The sequence below is a fragment of the Callorhinus ursinus genome, unplaced genomic scaffold, assembly GCF_003265705.2.
Source record: "Callorhinus ursinus isolate GAN/ISIS: 27379988/994484 unplaced genomic scaffold, GSC_fseal_2.0 scaffold13, whole genome shotgun sequence".
In the NCBI taxonomy this organism is placed as follows: Eukaryota; Metazoa; Chordata; class Mammalia; order Carnivora; family Otariidae; genus Callorhinus; species Callorhinus ursinus.
In genome coordinates this window covers 676,110-685,372 of record NW_027397075.1, presented here as the reverse complement: position 1 = coordinate 685,372, position 9,263 = coordinate 676,110, and the positions used below count along the sequence as shown (strand labels likewise).

General features: G+C 43.5%; 1 long non-coding RNA gene and 1 other non-coding gene across 2 annotated transcripts in view; both read left to right on the top strand.

Moving 5' to 3' along the window:
* The first annotated feature begins 242 nt into the window (after positions 1-242).
* Positions 243-9,263, top strand: part of LOC141373964 (uncharacterized) — a 221,158-nt gene continuing 212,137 nt past the window's right edge. Inside the window, exon 1 of the long non-coding RNA XR_012380421.1 lies at positions 243-317. This is a non-coding gene — a long non-coding RNA (uncharacterized lncRNA). The remainder of the gene's footprint in view (positions 318-9,263) is intronic.
* Positions 6,907-6,978, top strand: TRNAA-AGC (transfer RNA alanine (anticodon AGC)). Its single transcript has one exon. It is a non-coding gene; the product is annotated as a tRNA-Ala (tRNA).

The window sequence follows — 9,263 nt, the reverse complement described above, 5'->3', positions numbered from 1 at the left end:
ATTTAGGTTATGGTCTAAATAAAGAGAAGACAGATAATAGTGGTTTGGGTGCAAGAGTAATTATAGTTATCTCCCTTATCTGCGGGGTCTGTAACCGCAGTTTCGGTTATCCTGGGATCAACTGCGATCTGAAGCTGACGCTCCTCCTCGTGACGAATCCGCAGTAGGTCAAAAGGTGCCTAACGCCTAACGCGACGTCACGGCCACGTCACGGCGGCAGCGTCAGGGCGCCGACGTCAGGGCACTTACGTCAGGGCGCCTACGTCTCCCACCTCACTTTGCCTCACCACGGAGGCACCCCTGCGGTCACAAGAAGGGTGAGTACAAGGGCTGTGAGAGGGAAAGGCCACACTCACACAACTTTTATTACAGTATATTGTTAAAATTGTTCTATTTAATTATTCTTGTTAATCTCTCACTGCGCCGAATTTATAAAACAAACTTTTCTCATAGGTGGGTATGTAGAGGAGAAAACAGTACATGCAGTGTTCAGTTCTCGGGGTCAGGTGTGTGTGTGTTGAAGGGGGTGGGTCTCGAACGTGCCCCCGGGATGAGGGGGTGGAGGGCTGTGGTATTGGCCAGAGAAGCTCTTCAGGGATATTGTGTGCACCCTCCCGCGGTTCCTCAAACAGCCTCTGTAACAGTTTAAAAAAACCCCGTGAGGCTTAAGACGTGGTGGCGGTGGTGGTGCTGGTGGTGGTAAGAGGGTGGGTGGGGATTTTAGTCCTCTAGGTGGTGTTTGTTTTTATTTTAAGATTTTATTTATTTATTTGAGAGAGAAAGAGGGAGGACACTAGCGAGGGGAGGGTCTTGGAGAGGCACAAGCCGACTCCCTGCTGAGCGCGGAGCTGCCCTGGGGGCTCAGTCTCACCAGCCAGAGATCATGACCTGACCCCAAATCAAGAGTCAGCCACTTACCTGACTGAGCCACCCAGGCACCCCTCACTAGGTGGTGTTTCTTTTATTTATTTATTTAAAGATTTTATTTATTTGAGAGAGAACACGAGCAGGAGACCGGGAGAGGGAGAAGCAGGCTCCCCACGGAGCAGGGAGCCCATTGCGGGACTCGATCCCAGGACCCTGCGATAATGACCTGAGCCGAAAGCAGGCACTTAGCCGACTGAGCCGCCCAGGTGCCCCTGGGTGGTGTTTCTTTAAACCAGCATTGCCTTGACTTGCCTGAGGTTCAGAAGGGGTGTCCTGAGGAGAGGATTTTGGATTTAATTCCAAGGGTTGTAAGAGTCCTTGATAGTTTGAGCAGGAGAATAAGGGAGTACTTGTTAAAAAATGCACATGCCCAGGCTCCATTTCAGCCTCTCAGAATCTGGGTGAGTGGGTAAAGGGGTTGTCTAGGAATGGTAAGCACACCCCAACCTGATTCTTATCATTATGCAATTTAGGGGATACCATGTCTCACAGTGGGGGTTCTTATACCTGAGCAGGCATCACAGCCTCCCAGAGGACTTATTAAAACCACTGTGTGCTGGGACCCACTCCCAGAGTTTGATTCAGTAGGTTGGGGGGAAAGAAAGAGATTGTGCTTTTTTAAAAGTTCCCAGTACTGCTGATGGCATGGATCCCTGGACCACACTCTTGAGAAGCATTGGCTTATGGCAGGGGTTCTCAGCCTGGCTGCACATTAGAATCATCCGGGAACCTTAAAAAATACCAATGTCCCAGCAACACAAGGGTCCCAAGACATCAAAATCTGTAGGGGTAGGATCCAGGCATTAAAACAAACAAGCCCAACTTTTCTGGTGTGTAACCAGGGCTGGGAACCATTATCTGAAAGTTGTTTTTTCTGGGTCTTGTTTTGTTTTGTTTTGTTTTTTCCTTTGAAATCCAAATGGTATCTGATTTCTTTTTTAAGGTTTATTTTTTTAATAATCTCTGTACCCAACATGGGGCTTGAACTCATGACCACAAGATTAAGAATCAGACACTCTTCCAACTGAGCCAGCTAGGCACCCCTGATTTCTTTTTTTCTTTTTAAGTTTATTAAGTAATCTCTACAGCCAACGTGGGGCTCAAACTCATGACCCTGAGATCAAGAGTTGCATGCTCTACCAACTGAGCCAACCAGATGCCCCCATTATCTGAAAATTTCAAACACTGAGCAGCACCTTCAGTCCCCCTCCCTGCAATCAGAATTGCAGGGGTTGAGGATCCTTATGTTTTAGTGTATGTGTAGCTGCCGAAGCGAGCACAGGGAAGGCTTGCGTTTTTTTTTTTTTTTTTTTTTTAAAGATTTTATTCATTCATAGAGAGAGCAAGTGAGAGTGAGCAAGCGTGACTGGGGGAGGTGCAGAGGGAGAGGGAGAAGCAGGCTCCCCGCCAAGCGGGGAGCCGAAGGCAGACGCTCAACTGACTGAGCCACCCAGGTGTTCCAAATGCTTGTGTTTTATTTTTTATTTTTTTAAAAGATTTTATTTATTCGACAGAGAGAGACAGTGAGAGAGGGAACACAAGCAGGGAAGTGGGAGAGGGAGAAGCAGGCTTCCCGCCGAGCAGGGAGCCCGATGCGTGGCTCGATCCCAGGACCCTGGGATCATGACCTGAGCCGAAGGCAGACGCTTAACGACTGAGCCACCCAGGTGCCCCAAATGCTTGTGTTTTAAACAAGCATCCCAGGTGCACTAAAATTATAGAATCATTTTCTGGCCACATGGCTGCTGCCATCCCCCAAACTTCAGTGTGTTGGGGGACATGATGTGGAAATGACCCAAGTCATTTAATACTACAGTTAATAACAGCTACCATGTGCTGAGCCCCACTGCAAGTGGGAACATTCAGATATAACATCTCCTAGTTCCCAGTATAACCATGAAGGAGATAGAAGTTATTTGACAGATGGGGAAACTGAAGCTTAGAGAAATGATAGCTTAAGGCTACTTTGTAGCTTAAGGCTACTTTGCCCCTAAGTGGTAGGGTCAGGATCTGAAGCCAGGACTCTCAAACATTAAAGCCCCGTCCTTTGTGCCAGGCCCTGTTCTTTGCTTGGGGTTTTCTTTAGGGGTGTGTGTGTGTGTGTGTGTGTGTGTTAACTGGGAACACTTGCAGAAGTACAAATATTATGTATCGGTGAAGATGTAGCCTACCATAGTTGTTGAATCTACAGTTAGAGAGATTCATTTGCGTCAGCCATCTTGCCTCTCCCTTCTGGAACTGGCTTGTTGGTATTAATGGGTGAGCTGGCCTCATTCGGGCAGTTGTGATTAACTTGCTGACCACTGAGATTTTCTTAGCCCCAGTAGCTTCCAAATGACGTAAAGCTTCCATTAATGGAGCTACTCTGTGACGTGCTCAGGGTCCCCGGCCTGGGAGGGAGACAGCCCCATGCTCAGGAGGTTTAGAGAAAGGAAAGACTATTGGCTTTTTCATACTATTGCCTTAGTTCAGGCACTCAGCATTTCCCTCTCTGGCTTGGCATTGGCATTGACTTCAGAAGCTTGACTGGTAGGGACTAAGGGAAAGAAGGCACTTAGGAAGTAAAGTGGAGTTTGGGTTCATGTCCACATGAGCTGCTCAGAATGCAGTAATCAAGCCTTTGGATCACATGGCCTTGAGGTTAAATCTGTGCTCTGCCTCTTTTTCAATAAAAATTGAGATACAATTCATTTACCATAAAATTCACAATGTAAAAGTATACAATTCAGTGGGTTTTAGTGTATCTATAGAGATGTACAATCATCACTAATTCCTGAACTTTTTTTTAAAGATTTTATTTTATTTATTTGATAGAGAGCACAAGTAGGCAGAGTGGCAGGCAGAGGGAGAGGGAGAAGAAGACTCTCTGCTGAGCAGGAAGCCCAGCGTGGGGCTCGACCCCAGGACCCTGGGAACATGACCTGAGCCGAAGGTAGCTGCTTAACTGACTGAGCCACCCAGGCGCCCCGAACATTTTCATCACCCCCTCCAACACCCTGGAAAGAAACTGTTTCCACTTGCAGTCACTCCTGATTCCCTTCTATCCCCCAGCCCCTGGCAACCACCAGTCTGCTTCCTGTCTCTATGGATTTGACCAATCCGGATATATCATTGGAATCATACAGTATGTGGCGTTTTGTGTCTGGCTTCTTTCACTTAGCATGACATTTTCAAGATTCACCCATGCTGTAGTGTGTCAGTCTCATTACTTTTTGTGGTTGAACAATATTTCCTCGAGTGCATATATAACATTGTGTTTCTCCATTTGTCCGTTGAGGGACGTTTGAATTTTTCCCACTTTTTGCCTCTCATGACTAGTGCTGCCACGAACATGGATGAACATGTCTTTATTTCTCCTAGGTATACACTTAGGAGTGGCATTGGTGGGTCATATGGCAGCTCCGTGTTTACTTTTTGAGGAACTACTAGACTGTATAGCATCTACCCTGCTCCTTTTTGGGGGGAGGGACCTTACCTCTGGGATCTTGGTCTCCTCCTCTGTAGAATGGGAACCACTGGAGTGCCAGCCTTATTGGGTTGTTATAACGGGGGGAATAAACTAACAGAGGCAAAGCCCTGCAGCACCATCCCTTTCCCTGGCCCAAGCACTTAATAACGGTTAGCTCTTATTAGTATTTACTTATATATTTACTTATGAAAGGAATGCAGTCCCAAAATATATACAATCTTCACCGGGAAGAGGAATAATAAAATAGGCTTAGAAAATCAATGGGGATATAAATGGCAGTATTTCCTGGAGTCCAACTGTGGGTTTTATTAAAGTTCAATGCAGTAAGCATTTCTTCATTGGGGCTGAGCTTATTTACTCTTACAGCCTGAGCAAAACAGAGAGACTGGGACTCTAACTAGTCACCTGGGGGTCTGTTAGCTCCCTGGGCTGGCATTCCCTCATGCCTGCACCCTTACTTCTAGTTTGTCATTAAGGTAGGTGAGCTGAAGATTGGATAGATCTGTAGTTGGCTGGCCTGGGATGAGGAGTCAAGAAAGAGCCCAGAAGAAACTCTGATGAGCTGTCTACTGTCCTTGGCACTATTGACTACATCACAATTATGTAAGTCTTTTTGGTCAAAGGTGTAATTAATAACTAATAATGTGTGCTAAATATGTGTTAGGTGCTGTGCTAACTTACATACATTATTTCATTTAATCCACATAATAGATGTATAGATCGGTCCCAAATAAGTCTTGTTTTACAAGTAAGAAAACAGACTCAGACAAGTTAAAAGACTTACCCAAAGGCTCTCAGTGAGGAATAAGTGAAGTTAGAATGTGAACGTGGATCTCTTTGATTCCAAGGCTTTGCCCAGAGTGGGAGGTAGGCACCTGCATTTTGCTGTTGTGCCTAAGGGGGCTGAATACTTTTCCTGCTCCTTCTCTCGGTCCCTCACTGCCTCCTCAGTGTGTTCTGGCCTCCCTGGCCTCTTTTCAGTTCTGAGAACACACCAACCTCCTTTTGTCATTGGAGCCTTTGTACTTGTGTTCCCTCTGCCTGGAACCTGTTCCCCTACCACCTCTTTCACTTAATTAACTCCTGTTATTCTCCTAGTCCATAGCAGAGGCTGCTCATTGCTTCTCAAAAACAATTCCCCCTTTTTAGTAACAACTCTGGGCGATGCCTTAGGGACTATGTTTTCCAGCCTCTCTTGCAGCATGGTATGTTCATGGGACCATTTTCTGGCCAGTGAGGTAGAAGTAGAGTATTCTGTAAGGCACAGTCATCTCCTTAAATGGTGGGGGTGTGTTCCCTTATTTCTCTAATGTCCTTGCCCTGTCCTCTTGTCTGTGATGCCCATGTGGTGGCTGGAGATCTAGCAACCATTTTGGACCACGAGGTGACCTAGAGAATGAAAGTCACATGTTAAGGAATGTAAAGCAGAAAGACAGGAGGAGGCTGGGCTCCTGATAACTTATGGAGCTGTCAAATTAGTCTTGGGCTATCTACATTCTGGTTTCTCATGAATGAGAGAAATTGGAAACTTTTGTTAAAGCTACGAAGTTCTGTTACTAGCAACTAAGTAACATTCCTAACTAACATAATTTCTTGGCTTAAATATCACTTTCTCCAAAATGGCTTATGTGGAATTCAAAATAGGTCCCTCCTTTTGTTCTTTCTTATAACACCTGGTTCTTTTCTTATATTGCCCTGATTCCAATTAAAAGAAATATATATTTATTACTTTATTTTCTCCACTGGACTGTATTTTCCACTGGGCTATTGGACATAGGGGCAAGGCCAATGGGTATAGTTAGATTTACCTGGCGCAAATCCAGGGGGTACCAGTTAAATAATAGTTTATGTGAACGGCATTTCCTGAAATTGTGTAGTGCACAGCCTAGGTGTATGTACATGGCAGCCCTATCTACAAGGTCAGGAGAGACTTAGTGTACTCCTAGCAGTTAGCATAATGTCTGGACCGTGGTCAGTCCTCAACAAACATTGGTGCAGGATGAAAGGATTAACAAAAATGATGGATGCCCTGTGCTGGGTACTGCTCTGGCTGAGGCATGGAAATCATGGCGACAAGGCATGGATAGTCTCTAACCCTGAAAAGAACAAGGATTCTGGGACTTGAGGGAGGTGGTCCCACGCTTGTAGGAGCTGGAGGCTTTGTAGATAGGAGAGGCCCCTTCTCTTATTTAGTAGCCTCAGTGTTCCATCTGTAAAGTGGGAGGATTGTTGCAGAAAAGTGGTTTTGTTTAAACTTTATTTTCTCTTTTATTTTATTTTACATCTTTAAGTAAGCAATACCTACATGGTAAAATACTCAAGTAGTACAAAAAACAGAGAGAGAAAAGTAAACTCCCAGAACCTCCCCCTACACACCCTCTGCATTACCCTCATTGCCCTCTTGCCTCAGACCTCCTGGCTATCCCTATAACCAGTTGTTTTCTTTTAAGGGAGCAAATTTCTGATTTATTTCATGAAAACAGCTTAGAAAAGCAGTGTTGCCACCAGGTGGGGATGTAGCTCAGTGGTAGAGCGCATGCTTAGCATGCATGAGGTCCTGGGTTCGATCCCCAGCATCTCCATTCTGTTCCTCCTTGTTTGGGGAAATAATCTTTCTTTTCTCTTACAGCTACACCACATTCCTGTAGAATCTGCAAATTAATCATCTTGCCTCCAAGTACTTATGTTTTTCTTCCGTTATGCTTGTAACTCTCCTGTTTTATTTTTTAATTGATTTATAATTGGCATATAACATTATATTAGTTTCAGGTATATAAACATAATGATTGGGGTTGCCTGGGTGGCTCAGTCAGTTAAGCGGCTGCCTTCGGCTCAGGTCATGATCCCTGGGTCCTGGGATCGAGCCCCACGTCCCGCTCCCTGCTCAGTGGAGAGCCTGCTTCTCCCTCTCTCTATGCTTGCCTCTCTGCCTACTTGTGCTTTCTCTCTGTGTCAAATAAATAAATAAAATCTTTAAAAGTATATATATAATGATTACATATTTGTATGTAATATGAGATTGTCACCACAGTAAGTCTAGTTAACATCTGTCACCATATATAGTTACAAAAAATCATTTTTCTTGTGATGAGAACTTTTATTATTATTTTTTTAGAGAGGGTGGGAAGGGCAGAGGGAGAGAGATAAGCAGTCTCCATGCCCAGCGGGGAGCCTGATGCGGGGATCAAGGGTGGGGGGCTCCACACAGGGCTCAACTTGTGGCTTGATCTCACAACTCTGAGATCATGACCTGAGCCCAAATCAGGAGTCAGACACTTGATCGACTGAGCCACCCAGGCACCCCTGATGAGAACTTTTAAGATCTACTCTCTTAGCCACTTTTAAATATGCAGTACAGTATTAACAATAGTCACCATCCTGTACATTACATCTCCATGACTTACTTATTTTATGACTAGAAGTTTGTGCCTTTTAACTCCCTTCACCCATGTCACTCCCCTGCCCCCTAGCAACCACCAATCTGTTCTCTGTGTCTACGAGCTTGGTTTTTTTAGGTTCCACATATAAATGAGATCATAGGATATTTGTCTTTCTCTGACTTATTTCTTTAGCACAGTGCCCTCAAGTTCCATCCATGTCACAAATGGCAAGATTTCCTTTTTTTTTTTATGGACAAATAACATTCCATTGTATATGCACACCCCACTTTCTTTATCCATTCATCTTTTGATGAACACTTAGGTTGTTTCAGTATCTTGGCTATTGTAAATAATGCTGCAGTGAACATAGGGGTGCATATATCTTTTCAAATTAGTGTTTTCATTTTGTTTGAATAAATATCCAGAAGTGGAGTTGTTGGATCATATGGTTGTTCTACTTTTAATTTTGGAGTTTCCCCCCAAAATTAAAACTCCACAAAACACTACTGTTTTCCATAGTGGCTGCACATCCCATCAACAGTGCACTGGGGTTCCCTTTTTCCACATTCTTGCCAACACTTATTTTTTATCTTTTTGGTGATAGCCTTCTAACAGGTGTGAGGTGTTAAGTCACTGTGGTTTTGATTTACATTTCCCTGATGATGAGTGATGTTGAGCGCCTTGTTTCATGTACCTGTTGGCCATCTTTCTATCATTGGAAAAATGTCTATTGAGATCTGCTGTGTAACTAGTTTGTGTGTGTGTGTGTGTGTGTGTGGGTATCTTTCAGAGTTAATCTGTATAACACAAGTATACATATACTACATATGTATGTATTGAATTTGAAGTATTTTTAAATAGAAACTTATTCTTTAAAAATAGTTAATTACTTGTTTTAAATCTGAAGTATGGCTTGAGAAAATAATGATTATTAGTGATTATTAAATGATCATTACTGAAAATAATTTTGCCATTAATCACATACTGTTTTTTACCTTGTAATTTTTTTTTTTCATTTAATAAAATGTCTTGGGTTTGTTTCATTGATCTGACTTCTTTTATTTAAATGGTTGTCTAGCAGAGTATTTCACTGTATGGCTGTACTGTAATTGATTTAACTGGTCTCCTGTTGGGAAATGGGTTATTTCTGATCTTTTGCTGCTGCAGACAATGCTGCAAATGAACAGCCCTCTACTTAAATCTTTTCACACATGTGCAATTAATACCAGCTGGTTAAATTCCTAGGAATAGAATTAATGGCTCAAAGATGAAAAGTGCTTGCAGTTTTCATGAGTACTGCCTGCATGGAGCTGTACCAATTTGCCTTCTCACCGCCCTGTTCCCCTTTGACCTTATCAGTGTATTACCAAACTTTTGGTACCTTTGGATGGGTGGTTGTATTAGATTTTCTTATTATGAATACAGTATTTTCCTTTCAACTATCTGCTCATCTCCTTTGCCCCTTTTTTTTTTTTTTTTTTTTTAAA